Here is a 21,765-nt window from a genome sequence, read left to right as displayed (position 1 = left end):
ATTATACAAGATGCTAGGCAAGCTGGCTGACCCTATTATACCAAAGGCTAGGGAAGCTGAGTGACCTCTATTATACGTACTATACAAGATGCTAGGGCAGCTGGGTGACCCCATTATACAAGATGCTAGAAAAGCGGAGTGACCCTATTATACTTACTATACAAGATACTGGGTGACCTCCAAAAGGCAGTGACCCCATTATACAAGATGCTGGGAAAGCTGAGTGAGCTCTATTATACGTACTATACAAGATGCTAGGGAAGCTGGGTGACCCCAATATACAAGATGCTAGGCAAGCTGAGTGACCCTATTATACTTACTATACAAGATGCTTGTTGACCTCCAACTGGCAGTGCCTTCCTGTTGTACAGCCCCCTCCTCCTTAATCCTCCACCAGTGGTCGGCATCTGGGGGTGGGGCTTGTTGGGATAGGGGCAGTGCTTATCAGGACATATCGGGGGCCTTAATTAGCCATTACAGTTCCGTCAAAACTGGGAACTGGGGAGTGGAAGGCTGCGGCTGGCATCACTCCACTGGGGTCTGGTTGCCCTGCATTCTGGGCGAAGCAAGCCTTGAGGTGCTGTGGGCCCCGGAACTTGTCCAAGTAAGTCGGGTACTGACTTTGGCCCTGAATTGAAGAAACACATTTTCATGATAAACAATGCAGTGGCTCATTTGTATTGCACAAACTGCCTACAACAAAGTACTATGATATTGTTAACATTTTAAGGGATAAAAAGGAACTCCTTCCAGCACTCCAAAAAGAAAATTGTTAAAAGCAATCCTTTAATTCATAACAATTAAAAAGTTTTACTCCACTGGGGAGGACCATACCAACGTGTTTCACACTCTCAGTGCTTAATCATGGTATACTCGGCAACATATACAACAAGCCATTTAAAAACCGTCTACTAACCACCATGTACCACCCCAATCTCGATGACGTGTAATCACACGGGCAAGTCATGTCACATGACTAAAGTGGCTTAACATGTACACATATACAACTATCATAAGAAAAAAATCTGAAGAAGAAAATGATATATCATGCACAATGCATATCATATACAACAATTATGACCATTTCCAAACTATACCGATTAGTAGATGTAATGATACAGCAAACTATTTTTTACTTTTTTGATGCCGTAAAAGTAGAAGTTGGTTACATCTCCATTGTGTACTTCTGCAAAGTGTTTTGCAGCTCCAGAAGAATCGGTGAACCCTCTTTTCTGTGCTTCTGCCAAATGCTCTCTTATTTAGGTTTTTAACCTCCGGATTGTGCATCCCACATACAAAAGGTGGCATTGTGTGCACTCAATGATGTAAATAACCTACTCGCTATTGCAATTAATGAAATCTGTAAAAGACATGGAGGGTGTACAGGAGGAGAATGAGGACCTAAGTGAAGATGTATACACACCACAACGGATACCAAAAAACACGTCAGGCATGCGGGAAAAAAAAGCACACAAAACGCAACACACAATAAGACAAAGTAGAGGGATCTAATAGTGTAAGACAGTGCTTCCCAACCTTTTCCACCTCGGGGCACCCCTTGGAAAAAAAAATTTCCTCGGGGCACCCCTACTAAATAATGTTCTACAAAATAAGAAAACGGTCATACAGTGACTCACAGGTCTTCTTTGATCTGAGGCGTCACTTTCCCTTTTCCTCTCCATCCAGTCCAGTCCTCCATGATGATCTCTTCCAGATACGTTTCATCCCCTCACAACCTGCGAGACAAACAATTTAGGCTCCGCACATTTCTAGCAACTTCTTTCCTTTCTCCCTCCTGTCGGCTCCCAAAGTAACTGCGCTGTTTGGTGTTATGTGCAGTAAAGCGAGTAGGAATGTGGGATCCCCCTGTATGTAGGATCCCCTACTGTGTCCCCATGAGCTAATAATACCCCCAGAGGTGCCCCCATGAACTAATAATGCCCCCAGAGATTCCCCCATGAACTAATAATGCCCTCAGAGGTGCCCCCATGAACTAATAATGCCCCCAGAGGTGCCCCCCATGAACTAATAATGCCCCCAGACGTGCCCCCATATACTAATAATGCCCCCAGAGGTGCCCTCATGAGCTAATAATGCCCCCAGAGGTGCCCCATGAGCTAATAATGCTCCCTGCTGTGCCCCCATGAGCTAATAATGCCCCCAGAGGTGCCCCCTATGAACTAATACTGCCCCCAGAGGTGCCCCCTATAACCTAATAATGCCCCCAGAGGTGCCCCCATGAACTAATAAAGCCCCCAGAGGTGCCCCCATATACTAATAATGCCCCCAGAGGTGCCCCCATGAACTAATAATGCCCTCAGAGGTGCCCCCTATGAGCTAATAATGCCCCCAGAGGTGCCCCCTATAACCTAATAATGCCCCCAGAGGTGCCCCCATGAAGTAATAATGCCCCCAGAAGTGCCCCCATGAACTAATAATGCCCCCAGAGGTGCCCCCATGAACTAATAATGCCCCCAGAGGTGCCCCCATGAACTAATAATGCCCCCAGAGGTTCCCCCATGAACTAATAATGCCCCCAGAGGTGCCCCCATGAACTAATAATGCCCCAGAGGTGCCCCCATATACTAATAATGCCCCCAGAGGTGCCCCCTATGAACTAATAATGCCCCCAGAGGTGGCCCTCATGAACTAATAATGCCCCCAGAGGTGCCCCCATGAACCAATAATGCCCCCAGAGGTGCCCCCTATGAGCTAATAATGCCCCCAGAAGTGCCCCCTATAACCTAATAATGCCCCCAGAGGTGCCCCCATGAAGTAATAATGCCCCCAGAAGTGCCCCCATGAACTAATAATGCCCCCAGAGGTGCCCCCATGAACTAATAATGCCCCCAGAGGTGCCCCATGAACTAATAATGCCCCCAGAGGTGCCCCTATGAACTAATAATGCCCCCAGAGGTTCCCCCATGAACTAATAATGCCCCCAGAGGTGCCCCCATGAACTAATAATGCCCTCAGAGTTGCCCTATGAACTAATAATGCCCCCAGAGGTGCTCCCATATACTAATAATGCCCCCAGAGGTTCCCCCATGAGCTAATAATGCCCCAGAGGTGCCCCCATAAACTAATAATGCCCCCAGAGGTGCCCCCATATACTAATAATGCCCCCAGAGGTGCCCCCTATGAACTAATAATGCCCCCAGAGGTGGCCCTCATGAACTAATAATGCCCCCAGAGGTGCCCCCATGAACCAATAATGCCCCCAGAGGTGCCCCCATGAACCAATAATGTCCCCTGCTCTGCCCCTAAAAAAACAACATCCTACTCACCTAATCCACGCTGTGTGGTTGCAGGCAGAAGCTCTCCTCCTCCTCTTCTGGCTCCATCTTGTGAGCCGCAGGGACGGGAGGTCACGTCCCGGCCTCCCATAGGCTGCTGGCATGAAGTGCCGGCAGCCTATGGGAGTTAATGTAGGAGCAGGATGCTGACACTTCCTGCTCCTACATTATGCTCACTTTAATATTCCGCCCGCATCCTGCGCGGCCGCAGCTTCTCGGGATGCTTAAAGTGACAGAGCACATTTCCCACCGGGATCCCGCGGCACCCCTGGCGAGTTCTCCCGACACCCCAGTGTGCCGCGGCACCCCGGTTGGGAAACGCTGGTGTAAGAAAACAGGAGGAAGAAGAATTCAGCAATATTGTTAACTTATCTTCCATTGCTCTAATTTCTGACCAACAAAAAATGTTGACTAGAGGTTTAACCTTTGTTCCAACACAACATTTTGATTTATTTCACACATTAATGGATATTAACCGTTTTTCTAGGCTGTTGACCTTCAAACGTTCCAACAGGAACAACGTGGTCTGAACACGAATATTATGGACAGTAATTGGGAAGAATTACATAATGAGTTCAGCAACTCATTATTTTGTGACCAAATACATTTATTACAAATCAAAGAATTAGAACATGAAGCACAAGGGGGATCTTCTGAACATGTCCATAGCACTAATATTTTTACCTCCAATACATCATATCATCTGTTAACCCCTTGCCGCAAAATGACGTTTGGGAAATGTCATGTAAAGCAGGTAGTTCCCGCAACATGACGTTTCCCAAACGTCATGTCTTCCCTGCCTCCCCCCGCTGTCCCTAGGTGAGATCGGGCAGCGGGAGGAGGCTATGTCACATAGCCTCCTCCCGCTGCCTCTGCTCGGAGGGGAGCCGCGCTCCCACCGGGCAGTTAACCCCATAGACGCCGCGGTCAATGCGACCGCAGCGCCTATGGGGATATTTCTGGATTGGGAGGCGACCGGGCGGCGGGAGGGGGCTGTGGCATGTTGCCTCCTCCTGCCGCCACTACAGATCCTCCCCCGGCAGTTCCCTGTCCCTCCGGTACTGGCTGATCGCCGCTATCACCGTTATAGCGGCGATCCGCCAGTAACGGCCATTACCGGCGCCGCCGCTGCATTTCATCTCCCCCCACCGTGAATCCACGGTGGGGGGAGATGAAATAAGTATTAATCAGACCTCAGATCAGCCCCCTAGTGGCCGATCTCTAACCCCCCCCTCCCCGGGCGGCCATCAAATCCAAGATGGCCGCCCCCATCGCTGCGAACAAACGATGTTTGTTTGCAGCGGTTGAAATAAAAAAATTTATGAAAACCCCATGCTCTCCGCCACCGGAGGTAGCGGAGAGCATGGGGCAGTGATCGGGGACCCCCCTGTGGGGTCCCGGAACAGGCGATCGGCGGTATATACTATATACCGCTGATCGCCTGTTCCCAGTGCTGCCCGGCCCTTTTTATCCCCTGTCACCATAAATCATTGGTGACAGGGGATAAAAAGTGTCATCGTGCCCCCCCCCAGTCACCCCCGTCCCCCAGTCACCCCCCCTTCCCCACATACGTTACCTGATCCTGCAGCTCCGTCCTCCTTGACGTCCTGACTGCTTCTGATGTGCGCATGTGCGTCAGAAGCAGTTAGCTCTGAATTTGGTCTCTGTCACTAAACTATGATTACTGTGACAGAAAATATTACAGTAATCATAGTAATATAGTAAAAATGAAAGTGTAAAAAGTACAAGTGAAAAAGTGTAAATGTGAAAAAGTGAAAAACATACAAACAAAATAAAACACACTTTTTATTATAGTAATAATTGCGGTTTACTCCCAGATTACCCGTAACCACCGCAGGTTGCCCGTATCCGCCCCAGTTTGCCCGTAACCACCGCAGGTTGCCCATATCCGCCCCAGTTTGCCCGTAACCGCCGCAGGTTGCCCGTAAACACGCCAGATTACATGTAACCACCGCACGTTGCCCATAACCACCACATCTTGACCGTAACCACCCCAAATTGCCAGTGACCCCCTCCAGATTGCCCGTAACTACCGCACGCTGCCTCTGACCACCGCACGTTGCCTCTGACCACCGCACGTTGCCTCTGACCACCGCACGTTGCCCCTGACCACCGCACGCTGCCTCTGACCACCGCACATTGCCATTGACCAGCGCACGCTGCCTTTGACCACCGCACATTGCCATTGACCACCGCACGTTGCCTCTGACCACCGCACATTGCCTCTAACCACCGCACGTTGCCTCTAACCACCGCACGTTGCCTCTAATCACCGCACGTTGCCTCTGACCACCGCAGGTTGCTCCTGACCACCGCACGTTGCCTCTAACCACCGCACGTTGCCCCTAACCACTGCACGTTGCCCCTAACCACCGCACGTTGCCCGTAACCACCGCACGTTGCCCCTAACCACCGCACTTTGCTCCTAACCACCGCACGTTGCCTCTAACCACCGCACGTTGCCCATAACCTCTGCACATTGCCTATAACCACCGCACGTTGCCTGTAACCACCACATGTTGACCGTAACCACCCCGAATTGCCAGTGACCCCCTCCAGATGGTGCGTAATCAGCCCCGATTGCCCGTAACCCCCAGATTGCACGTAACCACCGCACGTTGCCTCTGACCACCGCACGTTGCCTCTGACCACCGCACGTTGCCTCTAACCACCGCACGTTGCCTCTAACCACCCCAAATTGCCAGTGACCCTCTCCAAATTGCCCGTAACCACGCCAGATTGCCTGTAACGACCCCAAATTACAGGTATCCATCCCAGATTACCTATAAGCACTTCAGTTTATCCGGTTTTGCTCCAGCAAATTGGCGCTCCCTTCCTTCTGAGCCCGGCTGTGTGCCCATACTGTGGTTTATGCCCACATATGGGGTACCGTTTTACTCAGAAGAAGCTGCGTTACAGATTTTGGGGTACGTTTTCTCTCCTGTTCCTCGTGAAATTAAGAATTTTTTAACTAAACAAACATATTATTGGAAAAATTCGAGTTTTTCATTTTTACTGTCTTATTTTGAATACTTTCCTCTAATACCTGTGGGGTCAAACCGCTCACTGCACCCCAAGATGAATTCTTTCAGGGATGTACTTTCCTAAATGGGGTGACTTTTGCTGGGGTTCTATTCTGCTGACACTACAGGGGCGCTGCAAATGCACCTGGCACTCAGAAACTTCTTCGGAAAAATCTGCACTGAAAATGCTAATTGGCGCTCCTTCCCTTCTGAGCCCGGCTGGGTGCCCATACAGTGGTTTATGCCCACATATGGGGTACCGTTCTACTCAGGAGAACATGCGTTACAGATTTGGGCATGCAGCTTCTCCCCTGTTCCTAGTGAAATTGAGAAATTTCAAACTAAACGAACATATTATTGGAAAAATTCGAGTTTTTCAATTTTACTGTCTTATTTTGAATACTTTCCTCTAATACCTGTGGGGTCAAAATGGTCACCACACCCCAAGATGAATTCTTTGAGGGGTGTACTTTCCAAAATGGGGTGACTTTTGGGGGGTTTCTCTTCTGCGGACACTACAGGGGCGCTGCAAACGCACCTGGCACTCAGAAACTTCTTCAGCAAAATCTGCATTGAGAAAGCTAATTGGCGCTCCTTTTCTTCTGAGCCCGGCTGTGTGCCCATACAGTGGTTTATGCCCACATATGGGGTACCGTTGTTTTCAGGAGAACCTTCTTTACAAATTTTGGGGTACTTTTTTTCTCTTGTTCCTCGTGAAATTGAGAAATTTCAAACTAAACAAACATATTATTGGAAAAATTCGTGTTTTTCATTTTTACTGTCTAATTTTGAATACTTTCCTCTAATGCATGTGGAGTCAAAATGCTCATCCTACCCAAAGATGAATTCTTTGAGGGGTGTACTTTCGAAAATGGGGTGAATTTTGGGGGGATTCTATTCTGCGGACACTACAAGGGCTCTGCAAATGCACCTGGCGCTCAGAAACTTCTTCAGCAAAATCTGCATTAAAAAAGCTAATTGGCGCTCCTTTACTTCTGAGCCCGGCTGTGTGCCCATACAGTGGTTTAAGCCCACATCTGGGGTACCGTTGTATTCAGGAGAACCTGCGTTACAAATTTTGGCATGCTTTTTTTCTCATGTTCCTTTTGAAAATGAGAAACTTTAATGTAAACGTATATATTATTTGAAAATTTTAATTTTCGATTTTTTTACGGCCTAATTTTGAATACTTTCCTCCAGCCCCTGTAGGGTTAAAATGCTCATTATACCCCTAGATTAATTCTTTAAGGTGTCTAGTTTCCAAAATGGGGTCACTTATGGGGGTTTCCAGTATACAAGCCTTCTAAATCCATTTAAAAAAAGAACTGGTCCCTAAAAAAAATCAGTTTTGGAAATTTTCACAAAATGTGATAATTTGCTAATAAATTTCTAAGCCCCGTAACACCCTAAAAAAGTAAAATATGTTTCCCAAAGTATGCCAGAATAAATAGGACATATTGGTAATGTGATTTAGTAACTAATTTATGTGCTATGACTTCCTTTTTTAGAAGCAGAGAATTTCAGAAGTTCATAAAATGCAAAATTTTCTAATTTTTCTTGATATTTTGATGTTTTTCACAAAAAATACACAAAGTAGTGACCAAATTTTGCTACTAATATAAAGTGTCATATGTGACGAAAAAACAGTCTCAGAATCGCTAGCATACTTTAAAGCATCACTGAGCTATAAGCGCATAAAGTAAGACAGGTCAGATTTTGAAAAATGAGCCTGGTCATTAACCCCTTAAGGAAGGAGCCAATTTCGAGTTTTGCGTTTTAGTTTTGTCCTCCTTGTGCTTAAAAAGCCATAGCACTTGCATTTTTCCACCTAGAGACCCACATGAGCCCTTATTTTTTGCATCACTAATTGTACTTTGCAATGACAGGCTGAATTTTTGCATAAAGTACACTGCGAAACCAGAAAAAATTTCAAAGTGTGGTGAAATTGAAAAAAAAAAAAAGCATTTTGTTTATTTGGGGGAAATGTGTTTTTACGCCATTCGCCCTGGGGTAAAACTGACTTGTTATATATGTTCCTCAAGTCGTTACGATTAAAACGATATGTAACATGTATAACTTATATTGTATCTGATGGCCTGTAAAAAATTTAAACCATTGTAAACAAATATACGTCACTTAAAATTGCTCTATTCCCAGGCTTATAGCGCTTTTATCCTTTGATCTATGGGGCTGTGTGAGGTGTCATTTTTTGCGTCATGATGTGTACTTTCTATCGGTACCTTGATTGCGCATATATGACTTTTTGATCGCTTATTATTACAATTTTTCTGGATTTGATGCGACCAAAAATGCACAATTTTGCACTTTGGGATTTTTTTGTGCTGACGCCATTTACCGTGCGAGATCAAAAATGTGATTAATTAATAGTTTGGGCGATTACGCACGCGGTGATAGCAAACATGTTTATTTATTTATTTACTTTTATTTATAACCTGGGAAAAGGGGGGTGATTCAGACTTTTATTAGGGGAGGGGGCTTTTTACTGTTAACAACATTTTTTTTTTTTACTTTTACACTTATACTAAAAGCCTCCCTAGGGGACTTCTAGTATAAGTGCTCTGATCTCTCATTGAGATCTCTGCAGCATAGATATGCTGCAGAGATCCATGAGATAGGCACTCGTTTACTTCCGGCTGCTGCAGCCGGAAGTAAACGAGTGCCGAGCCGGGCACGGCGCCATCTTGTAGCGGTCCCCGGCCGGCTTCAGAAACGGAGATCGCTCCTCCGGGATAACATCCCGGAGGAGCGATCTCCGCCACTAGACACCAGGGAACAGCTGAATCCGGTAATAGGATGCAGCTGTCATGTTTGACAGCTGCATCTGATTACTGTATTAGAGGGCACGGCGATCGGACCGTGCCCGCTAATACCTACGGTCCCGGGCTTCAAGCGGCACCCGGGACCGCCGCGGTTCAGAGCGGGGTCGCCGCGCGGCCCCGCTCTGAACGTCCTTACCGGCATCAGGGCGTAAGTATACGCCCGATGTCGTTAAGGGGTTAAGGCCAAAACAGGCTTTAGAGGCAAGGGGTTAAAATCCAGAATAGATGCCCCTGACCAATTCTAGTACACAATGGAAAGAGACTTAACTAAATTATACAAAACAGTCAAAGGCCAATAAGAGGAATTACAATATCACCCATAAGGAAAAAATTGGCATACAGGTATTACAAAAAACCCACAACATAACTGTAAAGATGGCAAGGGTGGGAAGATCGTGATTCTGGACACTGAAAAGTATTGTCATTCCATTTATGAGATACTGAAGTACTAACTGCAAATTATCTCAGGATCCCACCATGGTGTTTCAGGGGAAACTAAAAAACCTTGTACAGGAAGGATTAGATTTGAGTATCATAAAAGAAAAACAAAAAAATTATTTAACACCAGAAAATCCCATCTCTCCGACAATATATGGTTTGCCCAAAATACCCAAGGGGCTAATACCCCCTCTCCTATGTCTGATCATTGCTGGGATGGGATTCTTAAATGAAAGGATGTGTAAATGGCTTGATGAGCTTTTACAACCATTAGCCAAAAATGTACCTGGCTATCCTAAAGATAGCAATGCCGTACTAAGTATCTTTCAGAATTTTGAATGGACAGAAAACAATAGTAGGTTAAATTATGTAAGCGTGTGGTACCCTTCCATTCCCCATGACCAGTCCATTACAGCCCTCACGCATCAATTGTACAGATATAACCCCTATAGTTGCGAATTACGTGAAAACATTTTACAAGTTACAATTTTTTTGTTAAAACATAATTTTTCTCTGTTCCTGGGTGATTTCTTTTTACAGAAAAGGGGAGCTCCAATGGGGGCCAAGTTCTCCCCCACTTTAGCGGGACTGTATATGGCCTGGTGGGAGGAGAGGTACATATTGAGTACTGAGAATCCCTACCACCATCACATTAGATGATTGGTGATAATTGGTGATTTACAGTACTACTGGTTTGGCTAGGGGAGGAGGAGGAGGAGGCAAAAGGTTTTGTGAAATATTGAAATTGTAACAACAACAACCTTTCTTTCACAAACAATTGGCAAAAAGAACAAATTGCCTTTCTGGACATCTGGTTGAAGGGCTGCATAGAAAAAACACAGACCGCTTTGTATAGAAAACCGTCAGATGGCAATACAATCCTATCGGCTTATAGTGATCACTCTGCACATACTATCAAGGCAATCCACAAAGGGGAGTAGACAAGAGTAATAAGAACATGTTCAGACAAAACAGGTTGTGAAATACAAATGCGAAAACCAGCTGAACGCCTAAAGGAATGGGGTTACAACAACAAGGTAGAAAGAAGAACATACCACATCACTAAAATGAAAAAAAGGAAAGATGTTCTAAAATAAAAACAAAACAAAAATAAAAACAAGCACAATACTCTCCTGAACATTACCTAATTATGAACTTAATAAAAAAGAACTTAACCATTCTATGACCAGATGTCATCCTTTCACAAATAATTGACAAGGAGTACAGATGTGTTCCAAGACGGGGTCGCTCTCTTAAAAATATTTTGTCCCTGAGTATGCTGAAAAATACTGGGATCACAGAGAGGCTATGTTCACAAATCGTTTTTTTTTTCTAAAGAACTGACGCTGATTGCAATTGCCTCAGCATTCGTGCTTTACTGCAGGGGCAGCATTGCATTGAAGTAAATGCAATGCCTCCCGCTGTGTTCATACATCGTTATTCTCACGCCCAATCTTTAGAATGGGCGTTAGAATAATGTGACTGTCAATTATTTCTGGACGCTGTTCACTTAACAGCGTCCGGAAACGTCAGCTGTTCACACAACACAATGTGCGGCAGCGGCCGCACATTGCATTGAAGTGAATGGCTTATTGATTTGCGGGCACACCCGATGGTGCCCGAAAATCAATTGTGAAAAAAGAATGTTCCTGCAGCCGATATATTGGTTGCAGGAATGGGCTGAGTGCAGCCCGGCGGCCGGCTGTTTAACAGAGTTAAACGATGTGTAAACATAGCCAAAGGGTGAGATTAAAGGTTTCTAGATGTGCGGTCAGACTAGATGTGGTGTGTGCACACATGCAATGAAGACAAAACAGTATACTAACAGTAATGGAACTGAAAGATACAATGTTACATATTTCATCAATTGCAATAGAGAGTATGTTATATACATCATTGAGTGGACACAATGCCACCTTTTGTATGTGGGATGCAACATTTGGCAGAAGCACAGATAAGAGGGTTCACCAAATCCTCCAGAGCTGCAAAACAGTTTTCAGAAGTACACAATAGAGATGTAACCAACTTCTGCTTTTACAGCATCAAAACTGGTAAAAAGACCATATGTGGGGGGAACTGGAGGGACTAATTATTACATGCAGAAGCAGAAAGAGTTTTTAGGTTAAACACTCGCTTTCTGCATGGCTTAAATTACAAAGATGATTTGCTGTATCATTTACTACTCGGTATGGTTTGGACATGGTCATATTTGTCGTATATGATATGCAATGTGCATGATATATCATTTTTTTCATCATATTTTTCTTATGATAGTTGTATATGTGCACATGTTAAGCCCCTTTAGTCATGTGACATGATTTGCCAATGTGATTACACATCACCGAGATTGGGGTGGTACATGGTGGTTAGTTAAGGGTTTTTATATGGCTTGTTGTATATGTTGCTGAGTATACCATGATTAAGCACTGAGAGTGTGAAACGCGTTGGTACAGTCCTCCCCAGTGGAGTAAAACTTTTTAATTGTTATGAATGTGGAGTGCTGGAAGAAGTTCCTTGTTTTCTCTCGTATTGTTGGCATCATGGCACTAGGCCTGCGCTTGGAAATCTGTCTTAAGACCTGTGTATTACTGTATGCAGGGGTGATTTAAAGGGCAACTACAGTGAATTTATTTTTTTTTAAATCAACTGGTGTCAAAAGGGGCCAGAGATTTGTAATATACTTCTATTAAGTCTTTAAGTATTTTAGTACTTATCAACTACTGTATGTCTACAAATTTATGTCTATGTCTATGACATACAGCAGCTGATAAGCACTAGAGGACTTTTTTAATAAAAGTAAAATACAAATCTCTGGCACCTTCTGACACCAGTTAATTTGAAAGGGAAAAAAACATACTATGTTCCCAGGGATGTTTGGAAAGTTTCTACACCTTTTCAGTCAAGAACTGTAATTCTTTACAACAGGGTACATACAATGTTATTCAGTGACAAGTAGCACAGAGATAAAACAAATCATTAAAGCACAAGGCAACAAAATGGCACATTCGCCTACTAAAAACATGGAGGTGATGACAATATTTGGACTAGAGGAAAAGGGTAGACTGGCATGAAATAAACTTACCACATAGCTGAGAAACATGTAAATTATATAAGTATGTGTCTCAAAGCCTAAAATACTTTCCCTGTCTCATTCTCAGGTCATAGTTTTTTCCTTCCCTAGTATATAAAATATTAATTTTCATAATTCAATTTCAGCACATTCTCCAGCATCACATGACTTGTAGCTTTAAAAGTCATTGACATAGAAATGTGCATGTTGTATGCATGCCTGCAGAGGGTCACAGGCACTAAAAGGAAGGATATGTTAAAAAACCCCAAAACAAAACAGAGTTTAAGGGAGCACATGGTCCTTATTTTAGAGTGCTCTTCACACTTGGGCTACTGTATTGAAGCAGAGCCCCTGCTCCACTACATCCATTTGCATTACAGATGTTCCTATGAACAACTATAAATTAATTCATGATGTTTAGAAAGAAGAGGAACATGATTTAGAGAACCAGTGACATATAGGAATGGTTCTCCACAGTCAGGCTATGTTCACAAATTGCACAAACCGCAGTTAATAATGCTATTTTTGGTACAATTTTGACTGAATTGTGGCTAAAAAAGTGCTAATAATGCTAATTAAAATCTTTGTGTGAACATAGCCTAAGAGTGGTCAAACAACAGAAGGCCCTACTATGAGGAAGAGTAGTGGACTATAAGAAAGCTTCAGACAATAGACCTAATGATTATCCAATGATCAATTACATTGAAAGTTATTGATAACATGATCAGAATATTTATCAAACTTTCTGGGTGAGATATAAATATGCTTTCCCCTCATAATGTAAAACTGGTTACTCTATGAAAATATTATATAATTAACATCAGTATGATGTATTTTAAGTAAAATATAGCTGAACTTATTTAAAGTGACACTTGTTTACCCCTGACTGCCTACCGAAATGGTGGCACTGCTGAATAGATAGAAAATAAAAGTATTCAGAACATACCTTTATTGCCTGTGTATGTGTTTTTACTTTTATAAAACAAGGTTTTTATTTGGACCATAAATAGTGTCAAGGAGGCGAGGCCTATTATTCCCTTGGCCCTGGCATCGCTTAACCTCATTGTGCTTTATATAGCATATAATACAGTAAGCTGTAGCAGTGCTAGGGGCCAGGGAATGATAGGTCCTTCCTCCCTGACACTATTCATGGCCTGAATAAATGCTTTTTTTTATGAAAATGAAAAAAGAAAATGACACAGGCAACAAGAAAATTTAGTATTTTATCCTTTGTATGATCTTATGAAAGCCTAATATACTACGGGCAGCATTACCTTCTGCTAGTCATATGCAAATTCATTTAGCCCTGTTTCTGTACTATAGTAATATACCTTAAATTGTAGCAATGTAATTCATCATTTTAATGTTTATTTAATGGGACTCAACGTCAGCTTCTTAATCTTCATAAAGCAATGGTGATATATGAAAGCCAACCAAGAAGCACCTACAAACATAAGATAACCAGGACTGAGGAGATACATTTCTGCTTATTGTTTTATAAATACTTTTCTTGTTTTAGCCACATCTAGAGTCGCAGACATGGATTTCAGCGCCTTTAGAAGCAAATGAATATATAATCACTGTTTGTAATTCACAGCTATGCTAATGCTTTATTTACCATTTTGAACTCTTCTTTTTATATGGGTTTGAATTTTTAAAACTTGAATAAAAGCATTATTTCATTGAAGTATTTATTGAGAGATAAAGTCTCCACATAATACTTATATACTGTATTAAAATAATGTCAACACATTACTTACAATCACAGGAAGCGGTAAACATGCAAAATTAAAACAAGTCAATCAGTAATGATAACACAAGGAGAGACGAGAGATGATTCTGCCTGTTAAAGCTTACAGTCTAATGCAGCTATTCTTAACCAGGGTTCAGTGGCACACTGGGGTGCTGTGAGAACTGGCAAAGGGGGCTGCAGCATTCCAGTGGGCATCTTCCCTTCAAACACCCCCTTTTTTGCATTCTGACTTCTCTACACAGGTGTTAAAGGAAAATTTAGCAGTTTTCATACTTATTTTATATCATACGTCATGGAGCTTGTTCAAGTAAAAAGTGATCTTTTATCATCTGCAGATTGTGCTAAGTGGGCGGAGCTTCATGGCAACAATGCCACTTAGCCACGCCCACAGCACCACCATTGGCACAGGCGTCATAGGCACATAAGCCCCGCCCACTCGACGACCATAGGGTCAGGCTGGCCTAAAGGTCTAGGCCCCACCCCCTCTAGGTCAGCCCATACCAATGGACGTCGATGGGCAACAATCTGCAGTTGATAAAAGATCACTTTTTTTAACTTGAACAAACACCGTGACGTATGATATAAAATAAGTTATGAAAACTGCTAAATTTAGCTGTTACACCTGTGTAGAAAAGTCAAAATGCAAAAAGGGGGTGTCAGTGTCATTTTAAAGCAGAAATCCATTAAATGCAGGGGAAAAAAGCACTTCTGCTTTCAGATTTTAGTAATGCCCACTGTAACGCAGATAAAGATCAGGGTGAGCGGGCAGAATATCAAAGTGAAGAGAGTGGAGAAGCTGAGGACCCCTGAGGAGGTGCAGTCTTTTCCCTGCCATGTCTTTTAGTAGTGATATGTTGCTTACTCTTGGTAATAGCTCTATTTTTTGAATTGCATATTTGCATTGTTTACTGCACCATTTTGCACTATTAAAAGTATTTTTTTTACATTTATATTAATAGTGGAGCTTATTGTCAAATCTTATATTCACTTTAATTTTTTTTTTTTTTAGCCTTCACTTAACACCATGTTACACTGTACAGGGTAGATGCTATACCTGTATAGTGGTGCTGTTCTGGGTTACACCGTACCTGGTATTCCCATGGTTTATATTTTAAGTGTTGGTAATACTTACTTAAGAGGGTTATCCAGCGCTACAAAAACATGGCCTCTTTTTCCCCTACTGTTGTCTCCAGTTCAGGTGCGGTTTGCAATTAAGCTCCATTTACTTCAATGGAAGTGAGTTTCAAAGCCCCACCCAAACTGGAGACAACAGTAGGGGGAAAGTGGCCATGTTTTTGCAGCGCTGGATAACCTCTTTAATAGTGTTTTGTAACTGCTACAATAAGTAATTTTATTCTAATGATTTTTTGGTGTGCCAGTATGCATATTTTGCATATTCTTTTTCTTTTGCGGTTTCTGACAATGGTGAAACTGTCAGCATCTCACTCCTCCACTCATTCTCATAGGCATCAGCACTTCAGCCCTGCAGCCTATGAGGTGCTGGAATATTATAACACAAGCAGGCATAATGATATAAAGTAATCATGTCTGCTGCAGGATCCTGTTCCTGTGACTTACAGGCTGGAGGCCAGAAGTGATAAAGACCTGCTCCATGCCCAGATTAGGTGGGTGTTATGTTTTGTTTCTTTGTTGGGCCACAGAAGGGACATGATTACTATAGGAAAGATACACAGCAGGGGGCATTAATACTACATAATGGGTCGCACAGCAGAGGGCATTATTACTAGGGGGGTGCACAGAAGAGAGCATTACTATATGGGGGGTGCAAAGCAAGGGACATTATTACTTAATGGGGTAAATAGCAGTGGGCATAATTACAATGGGGGTGCACAGCATGGGTCATTATTATTATTATATGGGGGTCCACAGCAGAACACTGTAACAGACAGTGAGTGTGGACATACTGTGCTACTCAACCAGTATGGTTTTGAGCCACGCTAAGCAGTAGAGTCTAAGTCCCCGCTAGTTCTTCATTCTTTATTACAAAGGAGGAAGAAAGACGCCAGAAGACATGAGGGTGAGTAGCCCCAGGACCAGCATGAAACGTAGCAGAGGAGCAGACAGGAGCACAGTGGTAGGCAGCATCGAGGGGTCTCTCAGGCGCACAGGTAACCTTCAAAAATAAATTGCTGTTACCTATTTCTCTGGAATTGGGAAGTAAAAATATTAATGGGTATGCCCAGATCGACTCTGGCGCTTCTGCAAATTTTATTAACCCCATGTTTTTTTCAGGCTTGGAGGTATGTCCCCTACTACTTCAGCGTCCAGTTACTGGAGCAGATTCTGCCCCCTTTGCTCAAGGTGACGTATGGTATATGACCCCATGTCTAGAGGTCAAGGTGGGGTCTGTCCATATTGAGAACCTTGAGTTCCTTCTTATGCATAACTTGTCCTCTGGACTTGTCCTCTGGCTGGAAACACATAACCCGGTCTTTTATTGGTCCAGCAGGGAACTTGTGAGGTGGGGACCTGGGTGCGCTTCCCACTGCATTGCTGTGTTTCTTGCGGAATGCTCCCCGGGGGAGGGGGAGATTCCGGAATTCTTGTCCGATTATTTTGATGTGTTCGACGAAAAAGCGGTGGACGGGTTGCCACCCCATAGACCGTATGACTGTGCTATTGATTGAATTCCCGTTGCCAAATACCCTCGAGGTCGAATTTTTAATTTGTCTTGCCCTGAGAGAGAAGCTATGCGAGAGTACATAAAGGACAGCCTACGCAAGGGCCACATACGTCCGTCCTCTTCTCCTCTTGGTGCAGGGTGCTTTTTTGTGGTCAAAAAAGACGGGGGTCTCCGGCCCTGTATTGACTACCGGGAACTTAATAAGATTACTGTTAAAAATCAACATCCATTGCCGTTAATTCCTGATCTCTTTAACCAAATTGTGGGTGCTAAGTGGTTTTCCAAGGTTGATTTGCGGGGGGCTTATAATTTAATTAGAATCAGAGAAGGTGACGAGTGGAAGACTGCCTTCAATACCCCTGAGGGCCACTTCGAGTATCCTGTGATGCCCTTTGGGTTATGCAATGCTCCGGCGGTCTTCCAACACTTTGTCAATGACATCTTCCGTGAGCATCTTGGACGCTTTCTTGTGGTCTATCTTGATGATATTTTGATTTTCTCCTCTGATTGGTCATCTCACGTGAGGCATGTTCGTACTGTGATGGAGCTTCTGAGACAAAATAACCTATGTGCCAAGTTGTCAAAATGCCAATTCAGTATCCAGGAGGTCTCATTTCTGGGCTATAACATTACTCCCAATTCATTTGGTATGGATCCACTTAAAGTAGCAGCTATTAAAAAGTGGGAACGACCTAACAACCTAAAGGTCTTACAAAGGTTTTTGGGTTTCGCAAATTATTATAGAAAATTCATTAAAGGGTTCTTAATCATAGCCAAACCTCTCACAGATTTGACCAGAAAGGGGTCGGATCTGGTACACTGGTCCACTGACGCTATCAAGGCATTCGACACACTTCGGCAATGTTTCTCAGAGGCTTCAGTACTGGCTCAGCCAGAATTTGAGCGCCCGTTTATTGTTGAAGTTGATGCATCCGTGGTGGGGGTGGGAGCAGTCTTGTCCCAGGGATCGGACACTCTTACCCATCTTCGGCCTATTGCGTACTTCTCGAGGAAGTTCTCTCAAGCAGAGCGCAATTACGATATTGGGAATAGAGAACTACTGGCCATTATGATGGCATTTGATGAGTGGAGGCATTTTTTGGAAGGATCCAAACATAAAGTCACTGTGCTAACAGACCATAAAAACCTGGTTTATCTTGATACTGCTAAACGTCTTTCTCCACGGCAGGCCAGATGGGCATTATTTTTTATGAGGTTCAACTTTGATATCACATATCGGCCTGGGTCTCGTAATATCAAGGCTGATGCCCTCTCTCGCAGCTTTGACCTCAAAGATGCTCCCGAGAAACCGATCGATACGATCTTAAAACCTGGTGTGGTTGTGTCCGTCCTGCAGCCAGATCTGGTGACTCTGGTGTCGGAGTCTCAGGATTTGGCCCCCCATGACACTCCTGAGTCCCTCCTGTTTGTGCCGCTGAACCTTCGCCTCCGGGTTTTGGAGGAAATCCGTAGTTCCGTCTTGGCGGGACATCCAGGCATAGCAGGTACCAAATATCTGCTTTCGCGTCATTTCTGGTGGCCAACCTGGGCCCGGGATGTTAAAGCGTTTGTTGATGCATGTGAGGTCTGTGCTAGGTCCAAGGTTCCTCGTAGACCACCGGAGGGACTGTTACATCCTCTGCCGGTTCCTACGAGGCCCTGGACGCACCTATCTATGGACTTCATTACTGACTTGCCCGTGTCTAGGGGTAAAACTGTCATTTGGGTAGTGGTAGATCGGTTTTCGAAAATGTGTCACCTCATCCCACTGCGTAACTTCCTAGTGCTCGTCTTCTGGCCACGCTGTTTATCAATCATATTTTGCGTTTACATGGTGTCCCGGAAAACATTGTTTCCGATCGAGGTGTCCAGTTTGTGGCTAGATTCTGGAGGGAGTTTTGTGGGAAATTGGGGTCCTCTTTGTCCTTCTCATCTGCCTTCCACCCCCAGACGAATGGGCAGACTGAGAGGGTCAACCATTCGTTGGAGCAATTCCTGAGGTGTTTCGTGGCTGATACCCAGGACAAATGGCGAGATTTCATTCCTCTAGCTGAGTTTGCTATTAATAACCATATGCAACGTTCTCTTAAGATGTCGCCTTTTTTTGTAACTATGGTTTTAATCCCAGGTACTCGTCCGTTCACTCCGCTGAATCTTTTAATCCTTCTGCTGAGGCTATTTTTTCAAAACTGTGCACAGTTTGGGCCCAAGCTCATCAGAGCTTGGTTAAAGCCCAAGAGTCTTACAAAAACAAGCTAACAAAAGATGCATATCTGGCCATCAATATGTAGTAGGTGATAAGGTCTGGCTCTCTACTAGAAATCTGAAATTGAGAGTACAATCAGGGAAGCTAGCGCCCAAATACATTGGGCTATATACTATTGTGGAAGTTATTAACCCTGTGTCTTTCAGACTTAAACTACTGACGTCTCTAAGGATTCCTCCCGTATTTCATAAGGCTCTACTGAAAAAATATGTGCAGCCGGTGTCCCCGTCGCTTCCCCCTTCCCCACTGGTCGTTCAGGGGGAGTTAGAGTATGAGGTGGAGAGAATCCTGAACTCTCGTTGGGTACAGGGCTCGTTGCATTACCTAGTCCACTGGAAGGGCTTTGGACCAGAGGAGCGTACATGGGTGGCAGTTAGGGACATACATGCTCCTCACTTGGTCCAAAGATACCATGCCCAAAATCCGTCTAAGCCAGGTCCGATCAATAAGGGTCCTGAGGCCCCTCATAAGAGGGGGGGGGGGGGTACTGTCAGGAATCTGCAGTAGCCTGGTCTGAACTGGGCCTGGTGTTTTGCTTTTGTGCTCCACACCCGATTGCTTCTCAGCTTCCGGACATGCAGGAGTTAAGCTGAGAAGCTTCTGGGCTTGATTTTACACCTGTCTGGTCTCTGTAATTGATTGGTTTCTCTGCCTGTCTGCAACCTGGAGAATCAGAGCGCCGGTCCAATGAGGATCCGGACCGGGCTCTTGCTCAATATAAAGCAAAGTTAAGGCAGAGTTCCAGTGCTGGTTAATTAGGATCTCCTGGTCCCAGCTCCCCTTGTCCTACTCCTGCGAACCCCGTCCTATTCCTTTTCTGCCTGACGTACCCGTGTTCTGACCTCCGCCTGACTTTTGACTATTCCGTTGTGTTGCTGATTTTCTACTTCGTTGCCCGTGTGGTTTGACCTGGCTTGTTCCATTACTCTTTATTGTGTTTGTCTGTCTGTACTGTTCAGTGTGTTCACTTACGTAGCGTAGGGAACGTCTTCGTGGTTGTCCGCGACCGCCTAGGGTTGACTGAGGCAAGCAGGTGACAGTGGGTGGGTTCAGATCTAGGGCCCACTGTCTCTTGTCTTGTCTACACCTGCCAGTCCTGACAAATAGTTTGTAGTGCCCCCCATTTCACCTGTACAGTAGAAACTACACTCCTTAAAAAATTCCTATAAGTGTTGGGAAAACGATTTTAGCGTTTAGCCATAAAAAACAAGGGGGAGATTTATCAAAGGGTGTAAAATTTAGACTGGTGCAAACTGCCCACAGCAACCAATAACAGCTCCTTTTTCCTTTCACCAGAGCTGGATGCTGAGCAGTGATTCGTTGCTGGGGGCAGTTTGCACCAGTCTAAATTTTACACCCTTTGATAAATCTCCCCCTAAAACTTTCTTTTTTTTCTAATAATATGCACCTTTAGCTGATAATTACTTAGAAGAGACAGAAGAGACAAATGCCATTTCTAGTGCAGATTTTGCTGGAAAAGTGTTAGAGCACCATGTCACATATGCACTGCCCTTGAGGTACCCTGAGATGTTCCCTTTCCCTTTTCCTCTCCATCTGGCCCAGGCCTCCATGATTTCTTCCAGCTAAAATTCATCTCTTCATAACCTGCCAGACAAACATCTTAGGCTTCACAATTTTTTCACCAACTTCCTACCTTTTTCCACTCCGATAGGTCCCCATAAAGTAGAAACTCCACTGTTTGGTGTCATGGGCATTTAATTGAGTAGGTAAGTAGGATGCCCTCTGTATGTAGGATCCCGTCGTACTCCCATATAGTAATAATACCCCCTGCTGTACCCCTATATAGTAATATTGTATTATTGCCTCCTGCTGTGCCCCATATAGTAATAATGTCCCTTGCTGTGCCTCCATATAATAATAATGTCCCCTACTGTGCCTCCATATAGTAATAATGTCTCCTGCTGTGCCCGCCATATAGTAATAATGTCTCATGCTGTGCCCTCCATATAGTAATAATGTCTCATGCTGTGCCCTCCATATAGTAATGCCTCCTGCTGTGCACTACAGGTTGGGCCAACAGTGCAGTAGATGAGGAAGAACCCATGACCAGGGGAAGACTCCGGCTACACAATGCCCACTGTTCCAATGCCCATAGCCCAAAGCAGGGGAGCAGTGAGGGGGAAGCCCGGGGGAGTAGGACCGGTACCTGTAACACACGTCACTGGGGAGCCCTCTGGGGGAGATCATTAGCTCACTCAGCGGTCTGCATGCAGCAGTCCAGGCCATAGGGGTCCAGGATACCAAGATCTTCCAGAGGCAGGAGAGAGGCTGGGTGGGAGCTAGGCGCTGCTGCGGCTGGCCACGGCGCATGCATGCAATGACGTCATCTGGCACTTGTTCATTGGATGCGTGCGCCGTGGCGGTACCTGAGGGCAGGCAATACATGGTGCGAG

The sequence above is a fragment of the Dendropsophus ebraccatus genome, chromosome 2 (assembly GCF_027789765.1).
Source record: "Dendropsophus ebraccatus isolate aDenEbr1 chromosome 2, aDenEbr1.pat, whole genome shotgun sequence".
Classification (NCBI taxonomy): Eukaryota; Metazoa; Chordata; class Amphibia; order Anura; family Hylidae; genus Dendropsophus; species Dendropsophus ebraccatus.
Note: the sequence above shows the minus strand (reverse complement) of the source record.